At 48.5% G+C, this 22,079-nt stretch overlaps 1 protein-coding gene across 2 annotated transcripts in view; it reads left to right on the top strand.

Annotated features, from left to right (window-relative positions):
- The first annotated feature begins 17,899 nt into the window (after positions 1–17,899).
- The window catches only part of EPN2 (epsin 2), a 59,949-nt gene continuing 55,769 nt past the window's right edge, over positions 17,900–22,079 (top strand). For both annotated transcript variants that reach the window (XM_084818120.1, XM_084818119.1), the window contains exon 1: positions 17,900–18,234. The gene's annotated coding sequence lies outside the window, so the exon portion shown is untranslated. The remainder of the gene's footprint in view (positions 18,235–22,079) is intronic.

The following is a 22,079-nucleotide window of genomic DNA, read 5'->3' as shown; positions in this document are numbered from 1 at the left end:
CTTGTTGTGGCGAAGGGGCTTGCGTAACTCAGTGAAGCCATAAGCTATGCCGTGCAGGGCCACCCAAGACGGACAGGTCATGGCAGAGAGTTCTGACAAAATGTGGTCCACTGGAGAAGGAAATGGCAACCCACTCCAGTATTCTTGCCAAGAAAACCCCATGGAACGTATCACAAGGCTAAAAGAGATGACGCCGGAAGATGAGCCCCTCAGGTCGGAAGGTGTCCAATATGCTACTGGGGAAGAGCAGAGGGTATTTCCAAGTAGCGCCAGAAAGAGTGAAGCGGCTGGGCCAAACCCGAAAGGACACTCAGCTGTGGATGTGTCTGGTGGTGAAAAGAAAATCCGATGCTGTAAAGAACAATATTGTTTAGGAACCTGGAATGTCAGATCAATGAATCAAGGTAAGCTGGAGGTGGTCAAACATGAGATGGCAAGATTGAACATCGACATCTTGGGAATCAGCGAACTCAAATGGACAGGCATGGGCGAATTTAATTCAGGTGACCATCATATCTACTATTGTGGGCAAGAATCCCTTAGAAGAAATGGAGTAGCACTCATAGTCAACAAAAGGGTGGGAAAAGCAGTACTGGGGTACAATCTTAAAAATGATAGAATGATCTCAGTACGAATCCAAGGCAAACCATTCAACATCACAGTAATTCAAGTCTATGCCCCAACCACTGATGCCGAAGAAGCTGAGGTTGATCGGTTCTATGAAGACCTACAACACCTTCTAGAACTAACACCAAAAAAAGATGTCCTCTTCATCATAGGGGATTGGAATGCTAAAGTAGGAAGTCAAGAAATCACCGGGATAACAGGCAGGCATGGCCTTGGTGTACAAAATGAAGGAGGACAAAAGCTAATAGAGTTTTGCCAAGAGAACATGCTGATCACAGCAAACACTCTTTTCCAACAGCACAAGAGGCGACTCTACACATGGACATCACCAGATGGTCAATATCGAAATCAGATTGATTATGTCCGTTGCAGCCAAAGATGGAGAAGCTCCATACAGTCAGTAAAAACAAGACCTGGAGCTGACTGTGGCTCAGATCATGAGCTGCTTCTTGCAAAATTTCGGCTTAAATTGAAGAACGTCGGGAAAACCACTAAACCGTTCAGGTATGACCTAAATCATATCCCTTATGAATATACAGTGGAGGTGAGGAATAGATTTCAGGGATTAGACCTGATAGACAGAGTGCCTGAGGAACTATGGACGGAGGTCCGTAACATTGTTCAGGAGGCAGCAACGAAATCCGTCCCAAAGAAAAAGAAATGCAAGAAAGCCAAGTGGCTGTCTGATGAGGCTTTACAAGTAGCTCACGAAAGAAGGGAAGCGAAAAGCAAGGGAGAAAGGGGAAGATATACCCAACTGAATGCATAGTTCCAGAGAATAGCAAGGAGAGACAAGAAGGCCTTCTTAAATGAACAATGCAAAGAAATCAAGGAAAACAACAGAATGGGAAAGACTAGAGATCTCTTCAAGAAAATTGGAGATCTCAAGGGAACGTTTTGTGCAAAGACGGGCATAATAAAGGACAAAGAAGGCAGGGAACTTACAGAAGCAGATGAGATTAAGAAGAGGTGGAAAGAATACACAGAAGAACTATACAGGAAAGATCTGAATGTCCCTGATAGCCATGATAGTGCAGTCACTGAACTTGAGCCGGACATCCTAGAGAGTGAAGTCAAGTGGGCCTTAGGAAGCATTAGTAACAACAAAGCTAGCGGAGATGACAGTATTCCAGCTGAGCTATTTAAAATCCTAAAAGATGATGCTGTTAAAGTGCTGCATTCAATATGCCAACAAATCTGGAACACTCAACAGTGGCCACAAGACTGGAAAAGGTCAGTTTACATTCCAATTCCAAAGAAGGGCAACGCCAAAGAGTGTTCAAACTACCGCACAATTGCGCTCATTTCACATGCCAGCAAGGTGATGCTCAAAATCCTACAAGCTAGGCTTCAGCAGTATGCGAACCGAGAACTACCGGAAGTACAAGCTGGGTTTAGAAGAGGCAGAGGAACTAGAGATCAAATCGCCAACATTCGCTGCATCATGGAGAAAGCAAGAGAATTCCAGAAAAACGTCTATTTCTGCTTCATTGACTACGCTAAAGCCTTTGATTGTGTGGATCACAACAAACTGTGGCAAATTCTGAAAGTGATGGGAGTACCAGACCACCTTACCTGTCTCCTGAGAAACCTGTACGAGGGTCAAGAAGCAACAGTAAGAACCAGACATGGAACAACCGATTGGTTCAAAATTGGGAAAAGAGTACGACAAGGCTGCATATTGTCACCCTGCTTATTTAACTTATATGCAGAGTACATCATGAGAAACGCTGGGTTGGGTGAATCAGAGGTCGGAATTAAGATTGCTGGGAGAATTATCAACAACCTCTGATATGCAGACGATACCACCCTAATGGCAGAAAGCGAAGAGGATCTAAAGAGCCTCTTGTTGAGGGTGAAAGAGGAGAGTGCAAAAGCTGGTTTGAAACTCAACATTAAAAAAACTAAGATCATGGCATCTGGCCCTATCACTTCCTGGCATATAGAAGGGGAAGAAATGGAAGCAGTGACAGATTTTACTTTCTTGGGCTCCAAGATCACCGCAGACGGTGACTGTAGCCATGAAATTAAAAGACGCTTGCTCCTTGGGAGGAAAGCTATGGCAAACCTAGACAGCATAGTAAGAAGCAGAGACATCACCTTGCCGACAAAGGTCCGCACAATCAAAGCTATGGATTTCCCAGTAGCAACGTATGGCTGTGAGAGCTGGACTATAAGGAAGGCTGAGCGCCGAAGAATTGATGCTTTCGAACTGTGGTGCTGGAGAAGACTCTTACGAGTTCCTTGGACTGCAAGGAGGTCAAATCAGTCCATCCTAAAGGAAATCAACCCTGAGTGCTCATTGGAAGGACAGATACTGAAGCTGAAGCTCCAATATTTTGGCCACCTAATGCGAAGAGAAAACTCCCTGGAAAAGACCCTGATGCTGGGAAAGACTGAAGGCAAAAGGAGAAGGGGACGGCAGAGGATGAGATGGCTAGATAGCATCACTGATGCAATGAATATGAACTTGAGCACGCTCCGGGAGAGAGTGCAGGACAGGAAGGCCTGGCGTGCTATGGTCCATGGGGTCACGAAGAGTCGGACACGACTGAACGACTGAACAACAACAACAAATAGTGCTAGGATGTTTCTGTTATCAGTAGCAACAGCCCTTTGAATGACCACTGTTAATAATGTGGTTGTCATTCTCGGTACTTTCTGAATGTAATTTCCTTCTCATAGTTTACAATCCTTCTCCCCCCCCCCTCCCCATATGTACTGTATTAGGTTCTTAGGAAGGCCAGATCCCCCCCTCCCCACCTGGGGTTCTCACCTGGTTTCGAGGAATTGTCTCAATGCAGCCAATATGTTATGCAGGCATATGTGCCTGCATACCTATGCACGATTCCTTGAGTCCTTTATCTTACAAAAAAAGGGATGGGAAGATTGAAGGAATTGGGCATATTGACAAATAGATGCATATGTGCCACACATTGTATAGTTAAACATCGTGGCAGCTGCACATGTGGGATTTTGCACATTGATAATTGTTGGATTTTATTATTCATTATTACATTTATATTCTGCTTTTTTTCTTTTTGTGAGGAACACAAAGTGGCTTACATAGACCTCCTCCTCCTCTCTATTTTATCCTCACAACAACCTTGTGAGGTAGGTTAGGCTGAGAGTCAATTATTGGTCCAAAGTCACCTGGTGAGCTTCATGGCCAAGTGGGGGCTAGAACCCGGATCTCCTGAGTCCCAGTCCAACGCTCTAACCACCCCACAAATGAGCTGGTCCTTAGATGCCTCCATTTAACCCAATGAAGAATTCGGTGTAACTTGAAAACTATCTCCATGGCTGGTCTTGGTCATGTGAAAGTTTGATTTAATGGCTTCACATCTCTGGTGTGCCACTAGTGTATGATTCAGTTGTGGCTGAAGGCAAGACAATTGCTACTCAAATCTGAGAGAAACCGGGTTGGACGCTTGAGTATGATGGCTATTTATGATGTTCTTTCCCTTGGGAAAGCAATGCCTCCCGACCGGCTTTTGTTCTCTGGATGTTGCTTCAGAATTCCCAAGAAGTGTTGTCATGTATGACAATCCCTAGCCCAAACTGCAGTTAAGTCATACATTCCAGACAGGGCCGCTAATCGCCTTTTTTAGCCTGGGTATCATATCTCTGTGTCTCCTTTGAAGAGAGAGATGCTTTCACGTGGTTAATTGTGGTGGGAGGTGAAAGCTCATGGGAGTGCCAAGGAGACCATTAAACTCCTTGTGCTCGTAACTCTTTGTCAATATTTGACCATTGTTCTCAGAGGTGAAGGTAATATCTATAACTGGCCGAGACGGACAGGCTGACTTTGAGAGACACTCGAATCGAGGGCAATGAAGAAGCAAGCATGATGAGCACTTGGGGGAATTTCCATCTGTATAACCAAGTATGGCTGTCTTCCCCAACATGGTGCCCTCCAAATGTATTCAACTACATGCCAAAGGCCTGCTTGAATAAAAACATTTTTTTGCCAGCCAGAGGAAGGGCAGCAGAGAGGAAGCCAACCTAACCTCCCTCGGCAGGGAGTTCCACAGCCTGGGAGCAGCCACCGAGAAGGCCTTCTTTCACATCGCCACCAATCGCACCTCTGAAGGCAGCAGTATTAAGAAAAGGGCCTTTCCTGAAGATCTTAAAATATGTGCAGGCTCATATGGCAGAATGCAGTCTTTCAGGCAGCTTTGTACAGGGCCATTATTTATTATTATCTATTATTACATTTATATCCCGCCTTTTTTCCTCTTGAGAAGAACTCAAGGCACTTTACATGATCCTTCTCTTCTCCATTTTATCCTCACAACAACCCTGTGAGGTAGGTTAGGCTGAGCGTCAGTGACTGTCCCAAAGTCGCCCAGTGAGCTTCATGGCTGAGTGGGGACTAGAACCCAGATCTCCCAAGTCCCAGTACAACTCGCTAACCACCAGACCACCCTGGCTCTCCATTGTGTGTGGTGTAGTGGTTAGAGTATGATTGTATTATAAATAGTACAATGATGTCCTTGTATGTAAATACCTGTGCTGTCTCCGGAGCTTTAAAACGCTACAGCTTCTGCACCAACCTCAGACCTCATTGTTTTGGCCCCGTCAATGTTAAATTGGCTTCAGTTCATCTGTAAAACTTGAATGTCTCTTCTGGCCCTCTTTGTCTCAACAGGGTAATTCTGCAGGCCGTGGGATCTAACCTGCTGAGCCTCCCTAATCATCCTTCCCAGCTTCTGCTTCTCTGCCTCCCTCCCCTCACCCCTTCCTCTTTCTCCCTGTGATTACTGTGCTGCTGGTGTCTCGGTCATGGCCCCCATGTTCTCTTACAAGACCGTGCATGTACAGGGGAAATGTGCATATGCGGTATTGCAAGCAAACATGATGCCTTGAGCATCAGTAATTCATGCAAGCATCCAGGAGCACGCAAGCAGGGTTTTAAGTAGAAAGATCTCTTTCAGGTACTGTTTTCTTGATCTTGTAGTCTTGCACCTCTCTGGTCTTTTGGAGACCCTTCTCCGGGTGCCCTTTGGTTACCTGAGAGAAAGCACCTCTTCTGTGGTGAGACTATGGAATGCACATTCTAAAAGTCACCAGGTGAAGTCCACTCTGTTCTCTTGGGCCTTTAATGGCTTAAAAACATACACATCTGTCCTCTTTTTAACTGTCTGGCTCTTTTTGGGGGGCGGATGTTAACTTTTGGATGACTGTTTTTTAATCTGCTTTCTTTTACTTTTTACATTGTGTTCAATGTTATGTTATTTGCATTTTATTGCATTTTGATTGTTTTTATAAGCCATCTTGAGGCTATTGTGAAAGTTGGGTATAAATACTCTAAATAAGTAAATAAATTTAGCCATGCTCATTTAGCAACACTTCCTCTAATATATGGTCATGGTCTTTCCTAAAAGTAACAAGATATATGAAGCAGTAGCAGATAATTCCATTACCTCTGAGCATTCACAGATTGTATTTCCCTTTACTTGCTTAGGATTCAGGAGCCCACATAGACTCTTCTTTTTAAAAAGCTAAGCATTTCCTTCACTTTCAGGGGCTATGTTCTAAGAATGTGTCCATTAAAAAATTATTTACGCTGTATGGCATTGCTTTCATACCATTGCTAAACTTTATGTTAGTATTCTGTATCTAACCATTAGCTGCTCCTTTTTAACACCAGAGGGTAGCAGGAACATTTTGTGGTTCTGCCCAGTTCTTTTAACTGGCTTCCAAACACATGGCATAAATAGTTAATTATGACCCCCATCTGGTGTTTTTGGAAATAAGGTTTCCCTCACGTTTCTGACCATTGTGAGTGGAATGGATTTGGTTTTCCAAGTTTGGGCTTGTGGGGAAGAAAGTGGGTTTGTGTGTATGCCTCATAGACTATCTATGGGAGGGGGTGCTTTCATGGGTTAATCACATTTACTGGGGAAAAGGGTGTGATAGCAGCAGGAAGGGGAAGTGAGAACACAGAGTAGGGGCTGTGACAGTGCAGCTCTTAGTCACTTCGGAGCCTGGGATGAGGTTGCAGCAATTAAAATTTGTGCAATGTTGAAGTGCCTTCTTAAAACAACACAGGAAAACCCTTTGTCACAGGAAGACACAACTTTCAAAAGTGCCTCTAAAATTAGCTAGTCGACATGGAAAGGAATGGGAAATGATACAAGCCTGATTGGCGGAACATTAAATTCTGGATGGGGCTTAGGGCTCTCCGCATCTGTGCGTGTGAGAACACACGCTGTGTTACGCTTCCAGCAGGTGGATGTTTGCATACTGCTGTAAAACAAGATGATTTTTTTGTCTGCCCTTTATGTGCAGAAGGAAGAAACTTTGAGATATTTATCATTATGTATTTGTGACTTTTTTAAGGAGCTCACCATGTGAGACATGCTTCTCTCTGCTCCCTCGTGTTATCCTACCAACAAACCTGTGCGGTAGGTCCGCTGGGGGCTTTGCTGAAGGCTGGTATACATATTTTAAAAAAATAAATACATAGTTTAGGCTAAGAGACAAAGGGTTGGATCCAGGATCTGCCTTCTGTTGACAGAAGGGCCCCGCTCACGGAAGGTGCCTCTGCCTGATTTTCGGAGATTCCCCATTCCGCCCCCCGCACCACAGCTCATCCATTCAGCAGGGTCCCCCAATCTTCTGTGTAGTGTTTCAGGGGTCCAGAGAGGCTGCTGTGGGGAGGAGAGGGTAGAGAAGTCTGCCTCCAGCAGCCCAGTCACACGTGCCTAAATCTGGATCCAGTCCCGTGCCTGGCCCCAAATCACTCAATCAACATCACAGCTGAAGCCGGTATATGGCCCTAGTCTTAGAGAGCAATCCTATGGTCCCTGGCAGAACATTCCAGGGACCATAGGAAAAGGATCTGCTTCCCCTGCCTCTGCAGCACTGGCTGCCCTTTGAGGTCGGAAAAGCAATGGAGGAGGATATCCCGAACCTCCTCCAGTCTCCTTCCCTCCCCTCTGAAGCGCCCTTGTGAGACGGGCTGAAAACCCCATCTAGTGAAAATTGCAAAAGATGGAGGACAGGAAGGGGAAGATCGCCTGTGCCGCTCCTCCTGCCCTGCTGGCGTCAGCCTTCCAGGGCATAGGAATTTCGGAAGTTCAGAGGTTTCCGAGCAGCGAGGGTGCAATCAAGAGGATTGCGCCCTTAATGTGCTAACTGCTACACTACACCGGATCTTACTAAAGAGGCCTGATATACATTAAGCCAGGTGTGCAGAACCTCTTTCAGCCTGAGAGCCAAATTCCATTTAGGAAAATCTCGGGGGGGGGGGGCGTGGGGGGGCCTTCATTCCAGTGGTGGGCAAGTTCAAAGGCAAAAGGCGCAGGACCCAAATACAAAAAAACCTACCATATTTTAGCTTAAAGCTCTTAGTGCCAGGAACTGATGCCTTAGGAGAGGCATTTGAACTTTTTAGGATGGGGGAAATAACTGCACAAAACCTGGCAGGCCACCAAATCGGGGCGGGGGGGAGGGGGCAGGCAAAGAAGTGTGGCCATCTTGGGAGGCCTGTATGATCAGATCTGGCCCCTGTGCCTGAGGCTCTGCACCCCTTCATTAAGCTGTGGTTTAGTTTGAGAGAGGCAGAGAGAGGGTTTGGAAGAAATCTCTCACAAACTCACCCCAGGCTGATGGGGAGACCCACAGAGCAATCCCCCCTCATTCTGGGCTCACCTCTCCATTTTCTCCTCCTCCTTGCCTGTTACGCCTGTGATTTCCCCATCTCATTTCTCTCCACTAATTAATTTCTCTTTTGTTCACTTTGTGGTCTCAGGAGCCAGATGTACGTTCTGGGAAGAAGGATGCTTTCAGGTCCCACTTTCCCATAATAGCAAAAGGGAGCCTGGTTTCCACTCTGTTCTAAAAACTAGCAGGGTTTTGTGATTTCCAGAAGCTTGACTCATTTGTTGCCATGTGCCTAGGGGGTTGGGGTGGGGGGTTGGATGAGGCGGTCTGTGATTTCCAGCTCCACTCCTGCAAAGAAGGGGGAAATCAGCCCAGGGGCATTTTCCCAGGATGACCCTGAAAGGGCCACTCAGTCTTGCACTGTGTGTGTGAATAGCCCCGTAGACAGGAAAGAGCACACCTGTTTTGAAAGGCAGTGGGTGTTTCCTAGCCAGTGCAGGTCACAGGAAGTGGAATGTGTGAACGTGAATACTGACTGAAGTTGTTTGGAATCCTTGGAAAAATAAATGGGCTACCTTTGTGATTTTTAGATGGGGAGGGTATGAATGTTGTTGTTGTTCAGTCGTTCAGTCGTGTCCGACTCTTCGTGACCCCATGGACCATAGCACGCCAGGCCTTCCTGTCCTGCGCTCTCTCCCGGAGCGTGCTCAAGTCCATATTCGTTGCATCGGTGATGCTATCTAGCCATCTCACCCTCTGCCGTCCCCTTCTCCTTTTGCCTTCAGTCTTTCCCAGCATCAGGGTCTTTTCCAGAGAGTTTTCTCTTCGCATTAGGTGGCCAAAATATTTGAGCTTCAGCTTCAGTATCTGTCCTTCCAATGAGCACTCAGGGTTGATTTCCTTTAGGAGGGTATGAATGGGGGAATCCCAAAAGTGTCTTTTGGAAAATGGTGTCTATCGCTTGTCCATCTCCCCTCAGAGGGAGAACATGGTGTGACATCAGATTCCTCGCCACCATTTTGCCAGTGCAATCCTAGACATGTCTACTTCAAGTAAACCCCATTGAGTGGGTCGAGCCCCCTTCTCCAACCTGGTGCCCTCCAGATGTTTTGGACAACAACTCCCAGCGTTCCTGATGATTGGCCATGCTGGCTGAGGCTGACGGGAGTTGAAGTCAAAAACTTCTGGAGGGCACCAGATTGGAGAAGACTGGGGTAAAGGATTGCCCCAACCTCTTATTCTCAACCATCCACCAACCCCTTAAAAATCTTTCTTCCTTCTCCATCTCCATCCTTCAATTTCCAAATTAAACACACACAGAGAAGGTCCCTCAGAAAGTAGCAGGGTCTTACTGAGAGGAGACATCCCCTTCCCAGTACACCCTTTTCACAAAAGGTGTGGGTCAGTACTCTTATTTTAATTTATTCTTACATCCCTCCTGAAGAAGGATATTTCTCCCCTCTCCCAAAGTGGCTCATATTTTCTAGGGACCCTTCCTCAAAACAGCCATGACCAACAATGCAGAAAGTACACAGGCCTGATATTTCTTTTTGTACACACCTAAAAGTGAAAGGAAAGTGTGGGTCTTACCTTTATTTATTTATAAACTCCAACACACTCTCCCACCCAAAGAAGAGGGCGAGTCTTATTTACTTATACACACACTGCCTCCCACCCCTCTCATAAAAAGAGGGTGGGCCTTCTTTTTTATTATTTACAAATACACACACACACACTCCCCTGCCCCGCTCAAAAGAGAGGGTGGATATATTTATTTATACACATACAAACGCTCACCCTCCACATACACAAAACAAGGGGGGTATTTTTTAGGGCTCTCATTTTCTACAGCCACCTTTTTCTCCTCAAAAAAAGAACAGGGGTTATTTTAGGGCTCTCATTTTCTACAGCTCCCCTCTTTCTCCTAAAAAATACGTATTATTTTAGGGCTGTCATTTTCTGCACCCCACCTTCCTCCTAAAAAAAGAGAGAGGTGTTTGATTTTAGGGATCGCATTTTCCACAGCCCCCCCTTCGCCTCAAAAGAAGAGTGGGGGTTCTTTTAGGGACCGCATTTTCTGCACCCCCTCCTCTCAAAGACATGTATTATTTTAGGGATCGCATTTTCCACAGCCCCCCCTTCGCCTCAAAAGAAGAGTGGGGGTTCTTTTAGGGACCGCATTTTCTGCACCCCCTCCTCTCAAAGACATGTATTATTTTAGGGATCGGATTTTCCACAGCCCCCCCTTTCTCCTCAAAAGAAGAGTGGGGGTTCTTTTAGGGGCCGCATTTTCTGCACCCCCTCCTCTCAAAGACATGTATTATTTTAGGGATCGGATTTTCCACAGCCCCCCCTTTCTCCTCAAAAGAAGAGTGGGGGTTCTTTTAGGGACCGCATCTTCTGCACCCCCTCCTCTCAAAGACATGTATTATTTTAGGGGTTGCATTTTCCACAGCCCCCCTTTCTCCTCAAAAGAAGAGTGGGGGTTCTTTTAGGGACCGCATTTTCTGCACCCCCTCCTCTCAAAGACATGTATTATTTTGGGGATCGCATTTTCCACAGCCCCCCTTTCTCCTCAGAAGAGTGGGGGTTCTTCTAGGGGCCGCATTTTCTGCACCCCCTCCTCTCAAAGCCATGTATTATTTTGGGGACCGCATTTTCCACAGCCCCCCCTTCGCCTCAGAAGAAGAGTGGGGGTTCTTCTAGGGGCCGCATTTTCTGCACCCCCTCCTCTCAAAGCCATGTATTATTTTGGGGATCGCATTTTCCACAGCCCCCCTTTCTCCTCAGAAGAGTGGGGGTTCTTCTAGGGGCCGCATTTTCTGCACCCCCTCCTCTCAAAGCCATGTATTATTTTGGGGATCGCATTTTCCACAGCCCCCCTTTCTCCTCAGAAGAGTGGGGGTTCTTCTAGGGGCCGCATTTTCCGCACCCCCTCCTCTCAGAGCCATGTATTATTTTGGGGATCGCATTTTCCACAGCCCCCCTTTCTCCTCAGAAGAAGAGTGGGGGTTCTTCTAGGGGCCGCATTTTCTGCACCCCCTCCTCTCAAAGACATGTATTATTTTGGGGATCGCATTTTCCACAGCCCCCCCTTCGCCTCAGAAGAAGAGTGGGGATTCTTTTAGGGACCGCATTTTCTGCACCCCCTCCTCTCAAAGCCATGTATTATTTTGGGGATCGCATTTTCCACAGCCCCCCTTTCTCCTCAGAAGAGTGGGGGTTCTTCTAGGGGCCGCATTTTCCGCACCCCCTCCTCTCAAAGCCATGTATTATTTTGGGGATCGCATTTTCCACAGCCCCCCTTTCTCCTCAGAAGAAGAGTGGGGGTTCTTCTAGGGGCCGCATTTTCTGCACCCCCTCCTCTCAAAGCCATGTATTATTTTGGGGATCGCATTTTCCACAGCCCCCCTTTCTCCTCAGAAGAGTGGGGGTTCTTCTAGGGGCCGCATTTTCTGCACCCCCTCCTCTCAAAGCCATGTATTATTTTGGGGACCGCATTTTCCAAAGCCCCCCTTTCTCCTCAGAAGAGTGGGGGTTCTTCTAGGGGCCGCATTTTCTGCACCCCCTCCTCTCAAAGCCATGTATTATTTTGGGGATCGCATTTTCCACAGCCCCCCTTTCTCCTCAGAAGAGTGGGGGTTCTTCTAGGGGCCGCATTTTCTGCACCCCCTCCTCTCAAAGCCATGTATTATTTTGGGGACCGCATTTTCCACAGCCCCCCTTTCTCCTCAGAAGAGTGGGGGTTCTTCTAGGGGCCGCATTTTCCGCACCCCCTCCTCTCAAAGCCATGTATTATTTTGGGGACCGCATTTTCCACAGCCCCCCCTTTGCCTCAGAAGAAGAGTGGGGGTTCTTCTAGGGGCCGCATTTTCTGCACCCCCTCCTCTCAAAGCCATGTATTATTTTGGGGACCGCATTTTCCACAGCCCCCCTTTCTCCTCAGAACAGTGGGGGTTCTTCTAGGGGCCGCATTTTCCACACCCCCTCCTCTCAAAGCCATGTATTATTTTGGGGACCGCATTTTCCACAGCCCCCCTTTCTCCTCAGAAGAGTGGGGGTTCTTCTAGGGACCGCATTTTCCGCACCCCCTCCTCTCAAAGCCATGTATTATTTTGGGGACCGCATTTTCCACAGCCCCCCTTTCTCCTCAGAAGAGTGGGGGTTCTTCTAGGGACCGCATTTTCCGCACCCCCTCCTCTCAAAGCCATGTATTATTTTGGGGACCGCATTTTCCACAGCCCCCCTTTCTCCTCAGAACAGTGGGGGTTCTTCTAGGGGCCGCATTTTCCACACCCCCTCCTCTCAAAGCCATGTATTATTTTGGGGACCGCATTTTCCACAGCCCCCCTTTCTCCTCAGAAGAGTGGGGGTTCTTCTAGGGACCGCATTTTCCGCACCCCCTCCTCTCAAAGCCATGTATTATTTTGGGGACCGCATTTTCCACAGCCCCCCTTTCTCCTCAGAAGAGTGGGGGTTCTTCTAGGGACCGCATTTTCCGCACCCCCTCCTCTCAAAGCCATGTATTATTTTGGGGACCGCATTTTCCACAGCCCCCCTTTCTCCTCAGAAGAGTGGGGGTTCTTCTAGGGGCCGCATTTTCCGCACCCCCTCCTCTCAAAGCCATGTATTATTTTGGGGATCGCATTTTCCACAGCCCCCCTTTCTCCTCAGAAGAGTGGGGGTTCTTCTAGGGGCCGCATTTTCCGCACCCCCTCCTCTCAAAGCCATGTATTATTTTGGGGACCGCATTTTCCACAGCCCCCCTTTCTCCTCAGAAGAGTGGGGGTTCTTCTAGGGGCCGCATTTTCTGCACCCCGTCCTCTCAAAGCCATGTATTATTTTGGGGACCGCATTTTCCACAGCCCCCCTTTCTCCTCAGAAGAGTGGGGGTTCTTCTAGGGGCCGCATTTTCCACACCCCCTCCTCTCAAAGCCATGTATTATTTTGGGGACCGCATTTTCCACAGCCCCCCTTTCTCCTCAGAAGAGTGGGGGTTCTTCTAGGGGCCGCATTTTCCGCACCCCCTCCTCTCAAAGCCATGTATTATTTTGGGGATCGCATTTTCCACAGCCCCCCTTTCTCCTCAGAAGAGTGGGGGTTCTTCTAGGGGCCGCATTTTCCGCACCCCCTCCTCTCAAAGCCATGTATTATTTTGGGGACCGCATTTTCCACAGCCCCCCTTTCTCCTCAGAAGAGTGGGGGTTCTTCTAGGGGCCGCATTTTCCGCACCCCCTCCTCTCAAAGCCATGTATTATTTTGGGGACCGCATTTTCCACAGCCCCCCTTTCTCCTCAGAAGAAGAGTGGGGGTTCTTCTAGGGGCCGCATTTTCTGCACCCCCTCCTCTCAAAGCCATGTATTATTTTGGGGACCGCATTTTCCAAAGCCCCCCCTTCGCCTCAGAAGAAGAGTGGGGGTTCTTTTAGGGACCGCATTTTCTGCACCCCCTCATCTCAAAGCCATGTATTATTTTGGGGATCGCATTTTCCACAGCCCCCCTTTCTCCTCAGAAGAGTGGGGGTTCTTCTAGGGGCCGCATTTTCTGCACCCCCTCCTCTCAAAGCCATGTATTATTTTGGGGATCGCATTTTCCACAGCCCCCCTTTCTCCTCAGAAGAAGAGTGGGGGTTCTTCTAGGGGCTGCATTTTCTGCACCCCCTCCTCTCAAAGCCATGTATTATTTTGGGGATCGCATTTTCCACAGCCCCCCTTTCTCCTCAGAAGAAGAGTGGGGGTTCTTCTAGGGGCCGCATTTTCTGCACCCCCTCCTCTCAAAGCCATGTATTATTTTGGGGATCGCATTTTCCACAGCCCCCCTTTCTCCTCAGAAGAGTGGGGGTTCTTCTAGGGGCCGCATTTTCTGCACCCCCTCCTCTCAAAGCCATGTATTATTTTGGGGATCGCATTTTCCACAGCCCCCCTTTCTCCTCAGAAGAGTGGGGGTTCTTCTAGGGGCTGCATTTTCTGCACCCCCTCCTCTCAAAGCCATGTATTATTTTGGGGACCGCATTTTCCACAGCCCCCCTTTCTCCTCAGAAGAGTGGGGGTTCTTCTAGGGGCCGCATTTTCCGCACCCCCTCCTCTCAAAGCCATGTATTATTTTGGGGACCGCATTTTCCACAGGCCCCCCTTTGCCTCAGAAGAAGAGTGGGGGGTTCTTCTAGGGGCCTCATTTTCTGCACCCCCTCCTCTCAAAGCCATGTATTATTTTGGGGATCGCATTTTCCACAGCCCCCCTTTCTCCTCAGAAGAAGAGTGGGGGTTCTTCTAGGGGCCGCATTTTCTGCACCCCCTCCTCTCAAAGCCATGTATTATTTTGGGGATCGCATTTTCCACAGCCCCCCTTTCTCCTCAGAAGAAGAGTGGGGGTTCTTCTAGGGGCCGCATTTTCTGCACCCCCTCCTCTCAAAGCCATGTATTATTTTGGGGATCGCATTTTCCACAGCCCCCCTTTCTCCTCAGAAGAAGAGTGGGGGTTCTTCTAGGGGCCGCATTTTCCGCACCCCCTCCTCTCAAAGCCATGTATTATTTTGGGGACCGCATTTTCCACAGCCCCCCTTTCTCCTCAGAAGAGTGGGGGTTCTTCTAGGGGCCGCATTTTCCGCACCCCCTCCTCTCAAAGCCATGTATTATTTTGGGGACCGCATTTTCCACAGCCCCCCTTTCTCCTCAGAAGAGTGGGGGTTCTTCTAGGGGCCGCATTTTCTGCACCCCCTCCTCTCAAAGCCATGTATTATTTTGGGGACCGCATTTTCCACAGCCCCCCTTTCTCCTCAGAAGAGTGGGGGTTCTTCTAGGGGCCGCATTTTCCACACCCCCTCCTCTCAAAGCCATGTATTATTTTGGGGACCGCATTTTCCACAGCCCCCCTTTCTCCTCAGAAGAGTGGGGGTTCTTCTAGGGGCCGCATTTTCCGCACCCCCTCCTCTCAAAGCCATGTATTATTTTGGGGATCGCATTTTTCACAGCCCCCCTTTCTCCTCAGAAGAGTGGGGGTTCTTCTAGGGGCCGCATTTTCCGCACCCCCTCCTCTCAAAGCCATGTATTATTTTGGGGACCGCATTTTCCACAGCCCCCCTTTCTCCTCAGAAGAGTGGGGGTTCTTCTAGGGGCCGCATTTTCCGCACCCCCTCCTCTCAAAGCCATGTATTATTTTGGGGATCGCATTTTCCACAGCCCCCCTTTCTCCTCAGAAGAGTGGGGGTTCTTCTAGGGGCTGCATTTTCTGCACCCCCTCCTCTCAAAGCCATGTATTATTTTGGGGATCGCATTTTCCACAGCCCCCCTTTCTCCTCAGAAGAAGAGTGGGGGTTCTTCTAGGGGCCGCATTTTCTGCACCCCCTCCTCTCAAAGCCATGTATTATTTTGGGGATCGCATTTTCCACAGCCCCCCTTTCTCCTCAGAAGAGTGGGGGTTCTTCTAGGGGCCGCATTTTCTGCACCCCCTCCTCTCAAAGCCATGTATTATTTTGGGGACCGCATTTTCCAAAGCCCCCCCTTCGCCTCAGAAGAAGAGTGGGGGTTCTTTTAGGGACCGCATTTTCTGCACCCCCTCCTCTCAAAGCCATGTATTATTTTGGGGATCGCATTTTCCACAGCCCCCCTTTCTCCTCAGAAGAGTGGGGGTTCTTCTAGGGGCCGCATTTTCCGCACCCCCTCCTCTCAAAGCCATGTATTATTTTGGGGACCGCATTTTCCACAGCCCCCCTTTCTCCTCAGAAGAGTGGGGGTTCTTCTAGGGGCCGCATTTTCCGCACCCCCTCCTCTCAAAGCCATGTATTATTTTGGGGACCGCATTTTCCACAGCCCCCCTTTCTCCTCAGAAGAGTGGGGGTTCTTCTAGGGGCCGCATTTTCCGCACCCCCTCCTCTCAAAGCCATGTATTATTTTGGGGACCGCATTTTCCACAGCCCCCCTTTCTCCTCAGAAGAGTGGGGGTTCTTCTAGGGGCCACATTTTCTGCACCCCCTCCTCTCAAAGCCATGTATTATTTTGGGGACCGCATTTTCCACAGCCCCCCTTTCTCCTCAGAAGAGTGGGGGTTCTTCTAGGGGCCGCATTTTCCGCACCCCCTCCTCTCAAAGCCATGTATTATTTTGGGGATCGCATTTTCCACAGCCCCCCTTTCTCCTCAGAAGAAGAGTGGGGGTTCTTCTAGGGGCCGCATTTTCTGCACCCCCTCCTCTCAAAGCCATGTATTATTTTGGGGATCGCATTTTCCACAGCCCCCCTTTCTCCTCAGAAGAGTGGGGGTTCTTCTAGGGGCCGCATTTTCTGCACCCCCTCCTCTCAAAGCCATGTATTATTTTGGGGATCGCATTTTCCACAGCCCCCCTTTCTCCTCAGAAGAGTGGGGGTTCTTCTAGGGGCCGCATTTTCCGCACCCCCTCCTCTCAAAGCCATGTATTATTTTGGGGACCGCATTTTCCACAGCCCCCCTTTCTCCTCAGAAGAGTGGGGGTTCTTCTAGGGGCCGCATTTTCCGCACCCCCTCCTCTCAAAGCCATGTATTATTTTGGGGACCGCATTTTCCACAGCCCCCCTTTCTCCTCAGAAGAGTGGGGGTTCTTCTAGGGGCCGCATTTTCCGCACCCCCTCCTCTCAAAGCCATGTATTATTTTGGGGACCGCATTTTCCACAGCCCCCCTTTCTCCTCAGAAGAGTGGGGGTTCTTCTAGGGGCCGCATTTTCCGCACCCCCTCCTCTCAGAGCCATGTATTATTTTGGGGACCGCATTTTCCACAGCCCCCCTTTCTCCTCAGAAGAGTGGGGGTTCTTCTAGGGGCCGCATTTTCCGCACCCCCTCCTCTCAAAGCCATGTATTATTTTGGGGACCGCATTTTCCACAGCCCCCCTTTCTCCTCAGAAGAGTGGGGGTTCTTCTAGGGGCCGCATTTTCCGCACCCCCTCCTCTCAAAGCCATGTATTATTTTGGGGACCGCATTTTCCACAGCCCCCCTTTCTCCTCAGAAGAAGAGTGGGGGTTCTTCTAGGGGCCGCGTTTTCCACACCCCCTCCTCTCAGAGCCATGTATTATTTTGGGGACCGCATTTTCCACAGCCCCCCTTTCTCCTCAGAAGAAGAGTGGGGGTTCTTCTAGGGGCCGCGTTTTCCGCACCCCCTCCTCTCAGAGCCATGTATTATTTTGGGGACCGCATTTTCCACAGCCCCCCTTTCTCCTCAGAAGAGTGGCGGTTCTTCTAGGGGCCGCATTTTCCGCACCCCTTCCTCTCAAAGCCATGTATTATTTTGGGGACCGCATTTTCCACAGCCCCCCTTTCTCCTCAGAAGAGTGGCGGTTCTTCTAGGGGCCGCATTTTCCGCACCCCCTCCTCTCAAAGGCATGTATTATTTTGGGGACCGCATTTTCCACAGCCCCCCTTTCTCCTCAGAAGAAGAGTGGGGGTTCTTCTAGGGGCCGCGTTTTCCACACCCCCTCCTCTCAGAGCCATGTATTATTTTGGGGACCGCATTTTCCACAGCCCCCCTTTCTCCTCAGAAGAGTGGCGGTTCTTCTAGGGGCCGCGTTTTCCGCACCCCCTCCTCTCAGAGCCATGTATTGTTTTAGGCCCCCTTCGCCTCAGAAACGAATAAATGCGAGACGGAGGGGTCCCCCCCCCCCGCTCTGCCTTGCGGGGAGAAGCGCGGGAGTTAACGAGCCGGGGCTGAGCGCGCGCGCGCGAAGGGGGGGCGCCTCCCGCCGGCGCGGCCGCGCGCGCCTCCTCGCGGGGCCGGCCGCTCCGCTGAACGGCCCGGGCGGGGCGCGCGCGCCGGCCTCTCCCGGAGGAGCGCGCTCGCGAACCGCCGCCGCCGCCTCCGCCTCCCGCCGGCTCGCCCGCCATGTTGGCTGGTGCGTGTGGGCGGCGGGTGTCAAAGCCAGTCCGGGAGGCGGCGGCGGCGACACTGGTGCGGCGGCGGCGGGTCCTGCTGCTGCTGCTGCTGGCGGCGCTCCAAGCCCGGCGCTCCTCGGGCCCTGCGTCCGCGAGCGCAGCAGGTGGGCGGCGCCGGGCGGAGACAGAGGGGCCCCTGCCGCCCCTGCCTCGGGGCGGGGGCGCGGGCGCGCGTGCCCCCCGGGGGTTGGGGGAAGCGGGGAGGGGCTGGCGGGCTCTTGCCCCCCCCGTTTCCAACCTTCCCCCCCTCCAAAAGCCGGGGTGTGAATGGGGCCCCCCGTGCGGTGGGGGAGGGGCTGGTTTTTGTGGAGGGGCCTGCCTGGGCGGGGTCGGCCACGGGGGCCGGTGAAGAGGCTTCGAGGGAGCCCGGGCGTGGAGCCGGCTGCGCGTGCTGCCGCGCGCGCGTGTGCATGTATACGTGTAATACATGGATAAATGTCCCTTCTGCCCTGTCGTGCTGCCGCCATCCCTTTCAGGTGTGACATTAGCTGATGTGTGGTGGCTGTTCGTGCAGTAGGGTGACTTCCAGGTTTGCTGTTGTCTGAGTTGGGTGTTATAAATATTACCTCTTTTATTGTGGTGTTGTAAGACTCTTTCTTTCTTTCTTTCTTTCTTTCTTTCTTTCTTTCTTTCTTTCTTTCTTTCTTTCTGCTTTGCTCCTCTGTGCGTATATAAACGGGTCTCTGCGTTAAATATTTAATACATTAGCTTATATTTATTTTCAGTATCTATGTATTGCATGGATATTTCTCTGTGCATATGTATGCATGTAAATTACGTGTACGCACATGCACTATATATGCGTGATATTATGTCATATGTATTCTAATTGATGAGCATGTTGAATATTTATTACATAGATACATAGCCCACCCTGCCCAGTGACTCAGGGCAGTTTGCATTAATTCCATTAATAAACTCTGTTGCCAAAAAGCTCACAATTGCAACAAGAGGATTTGATTTTTCTTTACCTGCTGTTTTTGACGCTGTATTAGCTGACACGTAGCTTGGTTTTTAATATATTCTGTTTTTTAAAAAATGTTTTATGTTGTAAGACCCCTTGAACTCGGAATCAGTAGGGTACAAATGTTAAAGGGGCCAAATAAGTTGTGCAGTTCCTGAAATGGGGTGCCCTGTGGGGACACAAGCTGGAGGGTTGGGGAGGTAGATGTATGGGTGTTAAGGAAAGCGTGTTGGGATTTGTGTCGCCGGGTATGTGGAAGGTGGCAGGGTAAGGTGAAGTGGATGTGTGAAATGGAGTAGTGGGAGATGAAAAAAAATGGGTCTGGCTGGTGTTTTGCAAGGTGCTTTGTATATCTGGAAACCACACGTTTCTGTTGCTGTGGGGTAGATGGTATGTGCAGAGGTACTGGAGGAGGTTAAGAGGTGAGTTAGGCAACTTCGGAATATGTTTTTTTTCAGGGCGCTGGAAACTGTGGGTTGTTTACAGAGGGGAGTGGTTGGGGGGGGGGAATCATACCTGAAATACTTGGGTGGGGTGTGTGTGTTGATGACTGGTATGTATGCATGTACATGAGTGTGTGCATATGGGGGTGTTTTGTGGGCATGTGTAAGGTGTTGGAAGAAGGTTTTGTTTTCCAGAGTGCATGCGTGTGTGTGTCGAGGTTCTGTGATGGCGCGTGTAATATAGCTTGGAAATTAACACCCTGCATTCCAAGTAGCCTTTGTTGTCTCCATTAGGCTGACAGCAACAGCTACTTCATGTCATGGCAGCGAAGTCTGTAGTGTCTGATTTTTGGGAGCCAGGAAAGCGTCTCCTGGTAATGCTGGAACAGTTAATAGCAGCGAAATATCTGTTTGCTGCTTCTGTCTAGTCCAGATTTGGTTGAAATTGGTCAGAAAGGAGATAGCTGGAGATCTATAGATATCTCTGTTACATCGTGCACATGACGAAACTGAATGCTTTTTTTTAACCCCTCATCCCTGCCCAAAACACTTTGGATTTCCACTGAATTTTTGTTCCTCTCTCTTAATTTCATTTTTTTAAAATAAACACCTGTGGGGTTTAAGAGATGTTTGAAAATGATGTTATAGTCTCTGGAAGACAGAGAGATAATGAGAAAATATGCATTCAAATGGTTATGCTTTATAGGGAGGTAAATCTATGACAATGATACGTGATTAGCTTCACCTTTGCTAGTATCAACTGATGATTGTACTGCTCCGTAACTCTGCAAAAATATCTTTATGGTATTAATAACCTTAGAAAAAAATTACCGGCTATGATGCAAATGCAGGTTCTGTGTCTGTTGCTTATATGTGTACTCGATATAAACCATTTTGACACTGCTAGTACAGTGGTTGTGAAATGTTTAAAATTGTGTTTTGTGCTGATTTGGTTCTTTTTTCTTTATCCCATTCAAGCAAATGAATCTTATTTGTCTGGTGTATTTTCAGGGGGAGAAAAAAAGTGTGTTTTAATTTTTTCTCCACTTCCAAAGTAAGAAGGAACCGAGGAGCTGACTGTAGGTTACTCAGAACTAAGTCCTACTGACTAGAAGTACATAAATTACTTTAGCACCCCATGTGTCTTCCCTCTTCAGTGCTGATTTGAACTCTGCAATCCAAATAATCTGCGAACATGAAAATATAATAGTAATTTTGCTTTGAAGTGTCACTGTATAGCCTTAACTTCAGGATTGTTGTGTGTGTGGTGATTCCGTGAGAATTCTCTTTAAATGGCAGAGGTAATGTGGAATTTCTTTTCTATTACATTATGTAATATGTGGACTTGCATTTCCAGAAAATTTACTTCAAAATATATGGGTGTACCACAACGTATTTGATAACAAATTAGAAAACTATTTTGTAACATGTCTAACAGTGCAATCCCACACAAGTCTACTTAGAAATAAGCTCCATTGAGTTAAATGGGGTTTACTCCCAGATCAGTGTGCGCATAGGATTGCAGCCTAATTGAAATGGAAGTATTCTTTGGTAAAGTTATTTACTGACATGTTCTCAGATTACTTTAATTCCTTCTGATCTTAGCAGATGTTTTGCATGTAATTTTCAAGCAGAGCAGCAGTGACGTATGCCAGGGATCAAAGTAAACCAGCTAAACTAGGCAGATGAATTTTCAAGTACCGACTTGTAGAAATGAATATTTTGGGGTGTTTGCAGCTTTATATAGGTGTGTGTGTGTGTCAGCGAGAGAGCGAGAGAGCATGTCTGTGTCTGAGTATGCATTGGTACATACAAACCGGAGAGTTTTCTGTAATTGGTTGGCAAACGTAGTATAGTGGACTTGATTCCCAACTTGCTCATGCTGATGGCATTTTCCCCAAATGATCTTGGGCAACCATATAAATAATTCCCCCACCCCATTGCATAATAGTATAAGCCACTTGTTGGGCTAGAGCTTTGAAGAAATTCTGTGGAGGAGGCCCCATAATGGCAGCCTGACCATTACTTTGGTCGGGGTATGTAGTGCTACAGCCTGTACGAACTCTGCTAATTGCAACAGTTTTTTGTTTTAATCTTGCTGTGCATAAGTAATGGGGCACTTTTCCAGCAGGTGAACTTGGAAATCTACACATTCGGAAATGGACCATTGTATCTGTATAGGCCTTGCTTGATGTGATTTTGCTGCTTTAGCCAAGTTACAGTTACATTGCTGCCTCCTGCTTGTGAATTGCAATGTTTTCAAACTTTGTTCCAGGCAACCTGGGGGTTCCTTGGAGGCTTATCTGGCATTCCTCAATAAAAAGGTTAGCAATTTTATTATTTATGATATTTCTATATAGTCCCATAGACAAAGCTCTCTGAGCATTTCACAAAGATTAAAAACCATTGAAAATACAGTATACAAAGTTGAAAAACCATTTACATAAAAACACACAAACAGACAGTACACACAGAGACAACATATACCTAAAAACAGCTTTGAGCAATCAACCATAACCATAAGACAAATCCAGGATCTGAT

Source organism: Heloderma suspectum, chromosome 12, assembly GCF_057233095.1.
Source record: "Heloderma suspectum isolate Gila_16-S chromosome 12, 16-S_ref, whole genome shotgun sequence".
Classification (NCBI taxonomy): Eukaryota; Metazoa; Chordata; class Lepidosauria; order Squamata; family Helodermatidae; genus Heloderma; species Heloderma suspectum.
Note: the sequence above shows the minus strand (reverse complement) of the source record. Positions and strands in the feature narration are given on the sequence as shown.